We start from the raw sequence: 13,358 nt of genomic DNA, 5'->3' as shown, positions 1-13,358 counted from the left end.
TAATGTTGTTCAGTTGCCAATATCAAGCAAGGCAAACATAAGCCACTTTTAATCTGTTTAGGGAGAGTGCTAGTGCTTTTCACAGTGACTGTTAGAATCATATTAGAGGGTGAGGTGCAAGCTCACGGAGTCAAATCATGATGAAGTTATATGTGTTTATAGTTAATACTGGAACTACTCTAACATTTGACACTAAACATGCAGTACAAACTGTGGCAGACCTTAAACATGATATTCAAAGCAAATAAAGATTGCTGTTAAGTGTCAGTTCTTGTAATCAATGGAAGAGAATACATGGCTTCAGATTGAAGAGTGTGTACCTACACCACTGGAGACAGACAAAAATCCTTTTTTTCTTTTTAATAAAGAACTAGTTTTATGTTATCATGCAGCTGCTATTCTTAAAACAACCTTTTCAACAATAACAACAAAAATGACATGGAAATAAAAGTTGAAGAGTCTCTTATGATACCTGCAGTTTTTCACACTGTTGCTTCAAGGGCACACCTTGCAGTGGGAATATATGAATTTGCCAATAAACTTTCTTTTTGTGTGAGAGTCTTAACTATGGTGAAAGTCTTCAGCACCAAGGCTGGGCTACAATCATGACCAATAGGGAAGACTGTTCAAATTCATACCAAAAGCTATTTTTCAAGTTTGAAAGTATTTATTCAAAGTAACTGTAATCCATAAAAGTCATCAAGGTAAAACTTACTCATTTAGCAACTGTGGTTTCAGTAATGGCCAAGATTCCACTGTTGGAATTTCAAACCAGACATAGAATGTTTGGGAAGACCGGATTCTTTAAATGAAAATGAAGACTCAGGGGCTGGGGATGTGGCTCAAGCGGTGGTGCGCTCGCCTGGTGTGCGTGCGGCCCGGGTTCGATCCTCAGCACCACATACAAACAAAGATGTTGTGTCCGCCGAGAACTAAAAAATAAATATTAAAAATTCTCTCTCTCTCTCTCTCTCTCTCCCCCTCCTCTCTCACTCTCTAAAAAAAAAAAAGAAAAAAAAAGAAAATGAAGACTCAGAAAAAGATCCACTGAACTGGTACTTTCTCCTGATATGCCTAGCACAACTAACTTCATCTCATGAGTCAGTGGAACATGTAGCTCCAGATGAACCACAAATGATGAAACTGGCAAAGAAATTAGGGAATTTTGTCAAAGTACTGTCCAGTAAGACAAAACTTCAGTAGATGCTAAAGATGGTGAAGTGCCTTTTTTTCCTTAAAATTTTCTTTGTTAGACTGCATAAATATTTAAGAGAGACCTAACGATGTAGAATTCTTGGTCAGGAAGTGATTTGATTCTGTGAGAAGGATTTATAAAAGATTACTTGAACATTAATAGTATAATGCCATCAAACTATTGCCAAACATAATAATCAGAATATGAAAGCCGTTTAAGTGCTTAAAAATCCTTTGTATGCTCTGGATCAGATGATTCCTAGATGGTGAATGAACAGAAAAACCTCACTCATGGATTTTCACTAATCAGATGAGAGCTGAAAACTTGAAAGATTCATTTTATCACCTTATTTGTGCCTGAATCATGCAAAACATTTGAAGATTATGTTGCAAAATCATAGAAAACTGTAGGTTATTAAGCAGAAGTGTACCACTGCAAACAAAAAATAGCAAATAATCTACATGTCTGACTAAAGTTGTATCGCTTTGTGATGCTGCTTGCCGATCAAGATGAAGAGAAATTACAAGCTTTCTCTGCCTTGTAATAGAGCTGTTAGGAGTCAGAAATGTTAAAGGTCTTAGTACATTTCCTCAGATGTACTGCTTAGCTGTTGTTGAGGTTGTAAGGAGAAAAATGATCTTTAAACACTACAGGGAGTGGACTGGTGCCTTATTCAAAGATGGGAAGTGATTGTATGACGGAGAAAAATCTAAAAGTGAATCCTTTGGGAAATTACTTAGGAAGTCTTTTTTAAGAACCATCTGTTTTGGAGCCTGGACTCCTGGTCCCTTTTCTGTTGTACTCAGAAGCCTGAAAAGTTTGACTATGAACTTCCAGATATTTCATTAAAAGATTTACAGTTTCTACACTCATTTTGTCTCTCAGGAGTTCAAACATTCCTCAGGCTCCCTTTACTTTTTGACTTTGAATCTCTGTACCACTATGTACTTCCCCTTCATAATTTGGTAAAGGCAGCACAACGTTTGAATGAAATGTCCCAGACCATTACAGTTCTATTGAATGAACAAAAGGCATTGGTGAGTCAGGCATGCCCATAGTCCACTTCTTCCCCATGAATAGAAAGTGCAACAGGTATTGTAACTAAACCTCACCGAAATCTACTCCTCTACTCAGGACCCCTTATGTTCTGCCATATGTCCCTTGGAAGAATCATCTTGAGAAAGCACTGATGCACATAGACATGATTTGAAACTATCCCCCCATCCAAATATAGAACAAACTATTCAACAAGTTTCTTTTTTTTTAAAGAGAGAGAGAGAGAGGCAGAGAGAAAGAGAGAGAGAGAATTTTTTAAATATTTATTTTTTAGTATTCGGCAGACACAACATCTTTGTTTGTTTGTGGTGCTGAGGATCGAACCCGGGCCACACGCATGGCAGACGAGCGCGGCTATCACTTGAGCCACATCTCCAGCCCCTCAACAAGTTTGTTTAGACTAGGATTCATTAGCAAAAAGCCCTGAATCAGATTCTATGTCTGCTGTGAATGAGTTTGTGAATGAAGAAAATTTATTCTCCCTTAATCTTATAAGTAATCCACTAATTCCAGATGTGATTGTGGAATCACTTTATTCATCAATTATCAATGCAATTGATAGTAGATGTATGCAGGTTACAAATGTATGTGGTAAAGAGGATTTTGGAGATCATGCTTCTCTGAATGTTCAACTGGAAAAATGTGGAGTTGTTGCTTAAGACTCTCATTTCAGTATACAAACCACCAAGGAAAACCTTTCCCACTTGAGAACATTTGTACAAAAATAACAGAGTGACTTCTCAAATTCTTTAAAATGTACAGCATTGGAAATAAGAAACATTAATGAAAAAGTAAAATGCTCCCTGGATATAACACTAGAAAAATATCAAAAAACTATATTCTTTTAAAATTGAAAATGAAGGTGAACTTGATGCACTAATAAAGGAAAGTGAAGAAAATAAAACAAAAATTAAAAAAATTAAAGGAGACCTAGTATGCCTTGAGGAGGTTTTACAAAATCAATACAATAAATTTGCTTTGGTTACACATGAAAAAGAAGCTGTCATCTGCCTACAGAATGAAAAGGATTAGAAGTTGTTGGAGATGGAAAATATAATCTACACTCAAAACTGTGAAATTAGAGAGCTGAAGCAGCCACAAGAGTTGGTATTAGAACAATTAAAAATGCTCCATGTTTTAAAATGATGAGAAGATACAGTTATTTAGGGTAGAACTTTAGTGCTTAGAACAAAGTCACCTGAAATAATTAAAGGACATGCTGCATGTCAGGCTGGAATTTCAGAAAGTTATGACAGACCACCAAGTTTCTTTGGAGAAACAGAAACAAGAAAGTCAACAAAGAATTGATCTGATACAAGAGTTTCATGTCATGATTATCCAGGAAAAAGAACAACAACTGCAAGAATTAAAACTCAAGTTTTTGATTTGTCAGACAAAAAATACAAGTTAGAAGTTGAACTTGCACAGAAAGAAACAGAAACTGATGAGATAAAAATTTTACTGGAAGAAAGTAGAATGCAGCAGAAGGAGACTTTGAAATCTCTCCTTGAACAGGAGACAGAAAATTTGAAAACAGAAATAAGTAAACTAAACCAAAATATTCAAGATAATAATTAAAATTACCAGGTGGACTTAGAATAACTAAGAACTTTAATGATAATTGTTAAAGATCAGTGAACTTTAGATTTAATTAGAAGACAGGAAGAAGAATATAATATTCTTAAAGCCAAATTAGTCAAAGTAACATCTTTGCGTCACCAAACATTTGAAATAGAAAAAAAAAAGAAAAAATAACTTAAAAGAACAAATAGTAGAACTATAGAGTAAATTGGACTCAAAATTGAGTACTCTTTTATATTTTTTTTTCTTTTATTTGTAGATGGAGAGCATGCCTGCATTTTGTTTATTTATTCTATTTTTTAAATGTGGTGCTAACTACTGAATCCAGTGCCTCATATGGTCTAGGTAAATGTTTTGCCCCTGAAATACAGCCTCAGCCCCTTGAGTGATGTTGAGGAAAAAAAGATGGAAAAAATCACCCAATAAGAAGAGAAATATAAAACTATTATCCAGAATTATGAGAAAGACACGTAGAGATTAGTCTTGAGCTATGAACAGGACAGAGAACAGTAAAATTAACATGCTTAATTGTGGAAAAGGATGAAGCTATTCAGGCTACCCTTAAAGAATCTAAATTGGATAAGACATTATTGAGAAAGAGTTATTAGAAAAATTTAAATATTTTGAGAATAAAATAGCCCAAAGTCCTGCTATTTATTGTACCAGGAAAGATTCTTCAAGCTTAGTTGCTGAACTTCAAGAAAGGCTTCAAATAGAAAAAAAGTTAAGTTTCTAGAATAACTTGAAGAGCAAGAAAAGAGAAAGAATGAAGAAATGCAAAATATTCTAACATCTTTATTCAACCACAAATCAACTTGAATACTGTTTTAACTTGAGAAAATAAAACATAATACATGATCTTAGTAATAAGTCAAAAACTAAAGTGCAACAACAAGAATGAGACAAAGATTTGATAGAGTCACTATCTGAATGTCAAGCTAGTTTGCTTGAGGAAACTAGGAAAAGCTTGAAGGAGAAGTCAGTATGTTGTATAGTAGCAGTTTTGTTCCTTCAGCTTTTGTAAAAGCCCCAGAACTTTATGGAGCTGGAGCCCCTGAACTCCTAGGTAAAACAGAAAGAATGACCACGGAAATAACAGTTGAAGGAGAAGTGGATTCAGCAACAGAGATGAGCATGATATCTGTCCAAGAAAATGTCCCTATGCTGTCTGAAGAGAAATAGAAGATAATGCTGTTAAAATGAATACTGCTGTTGAAGGAGGAAGAAAATAAGCAGTTGAATTAAAGATTGATGTCACAAAGTATGTCTTCAGGATCTTCAAGGCATTCTGAAATTATAGTCATTTAAGATGTTCATATGGGAGATTTTGTATTAACCATCCTAGTAGAACGTCATGACAATTATGTATTATTTATTTTTAGTCCTACTTTATATTTTATGCATTCAGAGACTTTAACTGCCTTGGATCTCAAACCAGGCATGGGTGAATTGGTGCATCTAGAAAACCCTGGGTACTTGGAAAAGTAATACTGTCAAGTCAGAAAGGCACAAAACAAATTTAAAATTCCTTCAGGGACAAAGTTTTACAGAGTAAAAACTGTGTAATGGAAGAAGAAAGTATAGCTTATTAAAGAAATTACAACTTTCTGTGACATTTCCTAAATTGTCCTATAGTGCTCATTAATCCATGAATCACTCCAAAAACAGCAGGCAATTTTTATATACGAGAGTCATCATGGATCTATGGTTGTGGCTCAGTGGTAGAGGGTTGGCCTAGCATGCATGAGGCAGTGGGTTCAATCCTCAGCACCATGTAAAAATAAAATAAAGGTTAAAAAAAAGAGAGTCATTGTGATAATACACTTCATTGGTGTGCATCATTTACTATAAAATTGGCTATATTTTAGGAATAATAAATTCATCAAACCACATGGCTGATTTTAAATGGTTTAATTTTGTTTTGTGTAGAGAATCAGATGTGACTGCATTACTATTACTGTCCTTGATGGAGTCTGCCTCCAAATGGGATATTCTGTCAAGGTAGATAGGTAAGAGCGGACATGCTTGAAAACTAGGTGTCTGCTGTCCTTGGGAGGACTTGCCTGCAAACGAGATGTTCTGCCAAGTGGGCTAGGAGAGCCCTGAGAAAAATTGTATTATCTGTTCTTAACAAGAGCAGAGCTCGGCATGCTCCAGGCCGAGAGTAGATTAGCCATGAGAAGCGGGCCACTTCTGATTAGAAAGTAAAACTTCTGTATGCTATGTTTAATTAGCTGAAAGACCTGATTTATTGCTGTTGGAAGGCTGCCTTCTTTGTTCACAATACTATAAAAAGATTGCTTGTATACAATAAAGGGCTTTTTTTTTTTCTGCTGCTGCTTTGCTATCTTTGCTTCTTCTTTCTTTCTCATGCTGACGTGTGAGTGAATTACTGCAACAGTTTTGTTTTGTTTTACCCAGAAAACTCTAGAAATGCAGACCAAACTGTTCATTATCTCAAAGGGCATACCCTGTGCATCATGGCTTATGATTAACCATATTAAGTGCCTGTTAAATATATATTAGCTTGAACTTAAATGTTAAATGTTAGTTCTTATTACCAGCATTTGTCCTTTTGTAATATCCAAATACTTGCACTCTTTAACACATTCTTTATAAAATGTATAAATTCTTCAAAACTATTTAAATAGTGGTGTTACTACATGCAGATAATCATAATTTTGAGTTTGCCTCAGTAGATTACTAAACAAATTCTTTAATTTTTAAAATGTCATTTGATGTTTCAAGAACAAGAAAGAATTTTGTAATTTGACGGATTTTAAGATCAGCCATATGTAATCAGCAATCTTCACAAACACTTTCAACAGGCAAGTCATGTGGTTTCTAAAGAAAGGGGTCTGCTACATTGACATTTTTGAAGGCAACACTCAAACCTTCCCAAAACTTTTGACTATTTAGAATAATCACTTGATGAAATAATAATTCATGGTTGAGTTTAAGAAAAATATATTCATTATATTTTAACCATTTAGAGTTTATGTAAATAACAAAATAATGTATTATAAAAGACCTATAAAATTTAAAATGATAAAGATTTGAACCTGTAAATGTTTGTGCTTTTTAAAGAACTGTACATTTTTAATATATTTGAGTGATTGTTGGAAGTGTGAAAATTTTTTCTTTATCACATTAGAAAGAAACATGTTTATTATGATTTTTTTAAATTATATACTGTGTAACATGGTAAAACAGTGTTATGTAGAAGAGAACTGTTTAAACTATACCTTCAGAGTTGTTGCCATTGAGTAAAGTTATTTAAATAAGTTAGTTCAGTTTAATGAGAGTTGTTTCAAGTTTGTTGCTAGAGAACAGTAACAACATGATTCTTTTTCAGAAAATATTTAATTTCTAAGTTAAATATTTTAAACATGTCTATCTAATAGTACAAAAAAATGGAATAAACACCATAGTGTATAAAAAATTTTACAGCATATTAATGAATAAATGAACAAGTGATTTAAAAGAAAAAACAAGTTTGAAAGAAAAGAGGATCAGATATTCTCATTTTTAGACAAAGGTTATTATTTTTTTGGTATCAGGGACAAAAAGAAAAATTCTGTGGCACTTAACCACTGAATTACATCTCTAGCCATTTTTAATTTTTATAATTTTTATTTTGAGACAATGTTTCAATAAGTTGCTTACCACCTTGTTAAGTTGCTGAGGCTGGTTGAGCCTGAGATTCTCCTGCCTCAGCCTCCTGAGCCTTTTTTGGATTACAAATGTGTGCCACTGTACCTGCCACAAGGTAGATTTAATTTTTAGATTTACATTTATTAATTTACCCTTATACTCTGAATTCTTAATTCTCCAATAATTTCAAAGAATGACAATAATCTTCAGTTTTCCCAGCTTTTTGTTGTAAGAATATCAACTGTCACTTTCAAATTCTATGTAATTCTAAACTAAAATCTGAAGTTCTCAATATTATTTCAGCCAATCTGAGTACATCTACATATAAGGTAAACATTTGCACATTTTAGGAAACTTATAATAGTGTTTGTTCACTTCTTCCCTCTTATCTTTTGTTCTATTTTTGTCATATTGTTGTGTGTGTGTATAGAATTAAAATGTTTATTCAATTTTTCTAAAAAGATTACACAAAGATATTGTCCACATTATTTTGTTATATTTTAAAACAACAAAACTAACAACAGTCAATATTTGCTAGTTATCTTTTAGAATAATAAATAATAAAAATGTTAATTTAATCTTTATTTAATCCATTTATAGCTATCTTTACTAATTTATGTAGATTTAAGACTCTGGGGCTGAGGTGGTGTATCAGTGATAGAGTGCTTGCCTAGCATGTATGAGGCACTGGGTTCGATTCTCCTTACCACATATAAATAAGTAAAATATAGGTCCATTGTCAACTAAAAAAAACATGTAAAAAAAAAAGACTCTGACCTTTATCATATTCTTTTTGAATATAGTAGACTAGGCTAGAGCTGCTTATCAAAGAAATCCCTCAATTATTTTTCTGCAAAAGCCTCCATTTCTTCTTTACAGTTAATGGATGTTTTCACTGATTTACATTGTGGATTGTCAGGTTTCATTTTTTGTTGTACTTTATAATCAATTGTTTTCTAACTTAAAATTTTCTAAAACAAAGTGTTGAAATTTTTCTTCTTGTCTCAGTTCTGATACACATAATTCTATTTTTTTCTTTAGTTATATTTTTAAATATATATATGTGTGTATATACACCCAAACACACACGTTTTGTATTTGTGAATTCATACTGTTGATATACTCTGAACTTTTTCTATCTTCAATTTTGAGGTTTGTCGAAATTGTTTTGTAATCTTAGTCATTAGTAAAGTATTTTTTTCTTATTTGCTACCTTTTCTTACTCTATCAGTGGACAATTTTACCTATATTAGATTTTTTTAATCTTTTCCTTATAAAACACTATGAACTCCCCAATCTCCAGCTCACAAACACTATTTCTATCTCTTTGTGTTCCAATTTGGACAATTTTAGTGATCTATATTCACATTCACTGATTATTTCTTCATATATGTTTGCATTATCAATGAACTCATTGAAGATGTTCTGATATTCCATGTTATCCATTTCTATATTAAAGATAAACAGTCATTATTATCTTAAATATTTTATTTGAAATAATGCCAACATTTTATGAATTACTGAATCTTATTTTAATTATTGTCACATGAAAGTGCATTTTTCTTGTTACTCCTAATATATTGTGTGAAAACCAGACATGCTGAAAAGAACAGTAAATACTTAGATAATTATGTTTATATTTAACAATGTGCATACATTTTCTTTATTAGGACTTTGTTATTAGATTTCATGTTATTTAAGTAAAGAATAAGCAGATATTGTTGCTATTGTCATCTTTAGTGCATCACAAACTTTAAATTTCTCTAGTGATAAGTTATGTTAAAGGGGTAGAATGGTTCACCTGAGGTCATTTTCTCAATGTTGACTCTCATCTTAACTTTGGTGTTGTGCCTTCCTTTTCTTCCTTTTGTCCCGTGCCTTCAGGATAATATTTTTTGTTCTTCTCAAGCAGTATTCCCACCACTATTTCTTGTTAACAGCTGCTAGAATGATGGTGTGAAGGTTAAAAATAATTATCTAATTAGCCCCATTCTTAGGTATGCACTCTGTCACAGGATCTTTGGAAAATGACCTTTGTAAGTGCTACTGTCTACCTACAACTCATTGTGCTGGGTCTAGTATATAATTTTACCCCTCCACCAGAGGTACAAATACTTTTAAAAAGTATTTTCTATTTGTTCTTTTCAGATATACATGACAGTAGAGAGTATTTTGACATATTATATATACAAAGGGTATAATTTATTTTAATGAAGATCTCATTCTTGTGGTTGTACATGATGTGGAGTTTCATTGATATAACTATTTTTTATCTTTCTCTTTGTTACCACTGAAAAATACAAGGCTAAAGGACTCTAGAAAGTCCTATGTTTGCAATCCAGGGACTATTGCTCTTGAACCAGCTTGCATTCAGTCTTTTGAAGTTCATTATTATTATTTTTTTAGTTTTATATTATTACTGGCATATACTCTATCTGGGATTATCAGTCCCACTAGGCAAATGTCCATGTCCCCTTCTGTGCCTACTAAATAGGACTAAAATACTCATGCAGTGAAGAAAAAAAAAGGTTTTAAGTTTATATATTTGTGGTTAATTCATGTGTTCAACTTTTCATAACTATTTTTGACACAGACAAATTTTTAAAAGCCTATGTCTCATACAGATTTGTGTAACAAATTGGGGCTTGTGCATAACAGGGGCTTAGTTAATATGTATTAGTTTTATTTTCTTTTTCTATGTTGCTTTTACTTAATATATTTTGCACATTTTTAAAATATATTTTGGTATGTGTATATATATATCACTGTGCTTAAGTATATGAAATAATTAAATCTAGAGAAAGAAAAAGGCTATTATGAGGGTTGATGACACTGCATAGGCACTACCTTACAGTTCTGATTAGGAGCATATAATTGTATAGAAAATATTTAATTAAGAGGAATAACTTTTTAACGCTTTGGATCAGAACAATAAAGAAAATTATTTTAAAGAAACCAATGTCACAATATTTGTGGATATAGTGATATAAAATTTATTTATGAAAATAATTTACTATTTTCAGTTATGTGTGATGAGTAGTAGCATCTTCATTATGTTGTTTCTTTATTGCTATCAATAATCAGTAATCACCTTTGGCAAAAGGGCAAGGATTTGGATTTAAACATCATTACAAAATCCTGATTATATTTCTCTAGTTTATACAACTTCTTATGAGATATGTATCTTTGCATTGTATAAGTCACAGATTGGTTAAAAGATGACATATTTTCTCAAATAAAAATACCACTTAATGCTATATCAAGATTTTAATGTTATTTTAATCTAATTTTTTGAATGAAAAGCCTTGGTTATAAACTTAGAGAATAGCAAATTCATAATTAAACAAATTCTAATAACTTAACACATGTTTTCTTCTCAAGTATGCTTTAATTCTAAGATGTAAGCACCTTTTTAAAACTCATATTTTGAGAACCTACATATTCTAGATTATAATTTAATGACAAATCAGTGACTTATACTTAATTTATATTTTTAAATTAGATAATAGAGTTTTTCTCCGTGTGTGTGTGTAATTATCAGAAAGTATACAAGCAAGAAGAAAATGGAATAAAACAAAGAAAGTTTATGAAATAAAAGAACATCATTAATCAAATTGGCATTTTAAGAATATAACTTTGTTATTGTTCATTTCATATATTAAGTTGTAGGATGTTAGCATTTCTTTAGAGAATCCTGACTAATATCATATTATCCATCATCAGAACACATCAGCAGGACTAACAACAGTGTGTGTGTGTGTGTGTGTGTGTGTGTGTGTGTGTGGAGAGAGAGAGAGAGACAGAGAGAGACAGAGAGAGAGAGAGAAATAACTAGAAGAACCTTTGTTATACAACATCAGTAGACGAACAAAAATCTTAAAAGAAACCATAGAACAATAAGAACTTTACCATAAAGAAATTAAAGATAAGAACTACAGTGATTTCTTATCAGAAAGTATACAAGCAAGGAGAAAAGGGAATAAAACATTAAAAGTTATGAAATAAAAATTCTACCAAGGTAAAGCTATATTTAATGAAATTAATATTTCAAAGTGAAGGAGGAATAGAAAGTCTCACACAAACAGTCTTAAGTATTCATTACCAACAATTTTTCTTACAAGAAGGTTTAAAAGAAGTCATTTAATCAGAAAGAAAATCATATTCGTAAGAGAATGAGATCTAAATTAAAAAAGAAAGAACATCAGGAAAGGCTATCAATACATGACAAATAAACTTTCAATTTGCTTTTCTCAGTTGCTCTAAAAATAACCATTTCTTAAGGTAATTATGATAAAAATTATCTTTAATTATTATAGTATATAAATACATAAAAAGGCTAAGAACAATATCATTGGGAGGAAGAATTAGTCCATCCTGCCAATGAAAGACATCCCCTAGAGCTCAAGCTCTGGCACAGGACTACAGGACTGCTTTTTCCAACCAGCAGACACCAGAGGATCTTAGGCCCAGCCAAGATTTACACACACTGACTTTTGCAGACTCAGGTGCACAAAAGGTCTGGGACCATCCTGCCCCTGGCAGACAACCAAAGCCCAGGCCCAGCCCAGATCTGCTTACACCAATATAAATGGGACCCAGACTCAGGGTGGGTACAGTCTGCCACCCCCCCCCACCTGAGAGCCCAAGCCTAGCTCACTTCCATCTTGGAACATGGCAGACATCACTATAGCCTTCTCCATGCAATAGCCCTTACCTTTTGAAAAAAAAGACAGGGCCTAGAAGCAGCTACATGTCAGAGCAGGAATCCCAAAGACAATGTAAGTCCCACCCTTTCAGCTCCATCTCTGTAAGACCTTGCATCCATCTTGGGGCACCTCCACTATTATCTCTAGTTACCTTGGCTATTGCCACCACCAACGTTAGTTGTAATAGCATACATTGAGGGACACTACCAGGGTCTGGAAGCCCAAGATCAAGGTGAGGTACAGACAATCAGCATCAGCACTACAAAATATAGGGTAGAATCTGTAATATCTAAGATATTACAGATTACATGCAAGAAAGGAAGATACATAGACAACATGAAAAAAAACAAGAAAGGAAAGTGCCCCAAACAAACCAGGTTACTACGATAAAAGAATCCATGAACAGCAAACTTGAAAAAAAATGTCAGAGAAGAAGTTCAGAAGAAGGTTCATAATTAAAATGATCTCTGAATTAAAGAATGATGTAAATGAGCAAATACAGGCAAAAATTTATAATTCCAACAAAGAGATAAGAGAACAAATACAGGTATCTAAAGATTACTTCAAGAAACAGATAGAGACTCTGGAAAAAAAAGTCTGGAATTCTTTAAATGAAGGAAACAATAAACCAAATTTCAAAACTCAATAGAGGGGCTGGGGATGTGGCTCAAGTGGTAGCGCGCTCGCCTGGCATGCATGCGGCCCGGGTTCAATCCTCAGCACCACATACCAACAAAGATGTTGTGTCTGCCGAGAACTAAAAAAAATAAATAAATATTAAAAATTCTCTCTCTCTCTCTCCTCTCTTACTCTCTCTTTAAAAAAAAAAAACTCAATAGAAAGCATAACGAAGAGATTAGATCACTTGGAAGAAAGAACATCAGATAATGAAGGCAAAGTATACAAACTGGAAAATCAAGTTCACCACACAGTGAAGATAGTAAGAAACCATGAACAGAACATCCAAGAATTATGGGACACCATCAAAAGACCAAACCTATGAGTTTTGGGATAGAGGAAGGCACAGAGTTTCAAAACAAAGGAATGCACAATCTCTTCAATGAGACAATAGCAGAAAATTTCCCAAGTATGAAGAATAAATTGTAAAACCAAATACAAGTGGCTCACAAGACACCAAGTGTACAAAATTACAACAGATCTACACA

At 32.9% G+C, this 13,358-nt stretch overlaps 1 pseudogene across 1 annotated transcript; it reads left to right on the top strand.

Moving 5' to 3' along the window:
• Positions 1–140: 140 nt before the first annotated feature.
• LOC308639497 (RB1-inducible coiled-coil protein 1-like) lies at positions 141–5,416 on the top strand (annotated as a pseudogene). Its single transcript has 5 exons — positions 141–824; positions 1,031–2,446; positions 2,656–3,965; positions 4,092–4,102; positions 4,247–5,416. The product of its transcript is annotated as an RB1-inducible coiled-coil protein 1-like (transcript).
• Positions 5,417–13,358: the final 7,942 nt, after the last annotated feature.

Source organism: Spermophilus citellus, assembly GCF_964194105.1.
Source record: "Spermophilus citellus genome assembly, chromosome: X".
NCBI lineage: Eukaryota > Metazoa > Chordata > Mammalia > Rodentia > Sciuridae > Spermophilus > Spermophilus citellus.
Note: the sequence above shows the minus strand (reverse complement) of the source record. Positions and strands in the feature narration are given on the sequence as shown.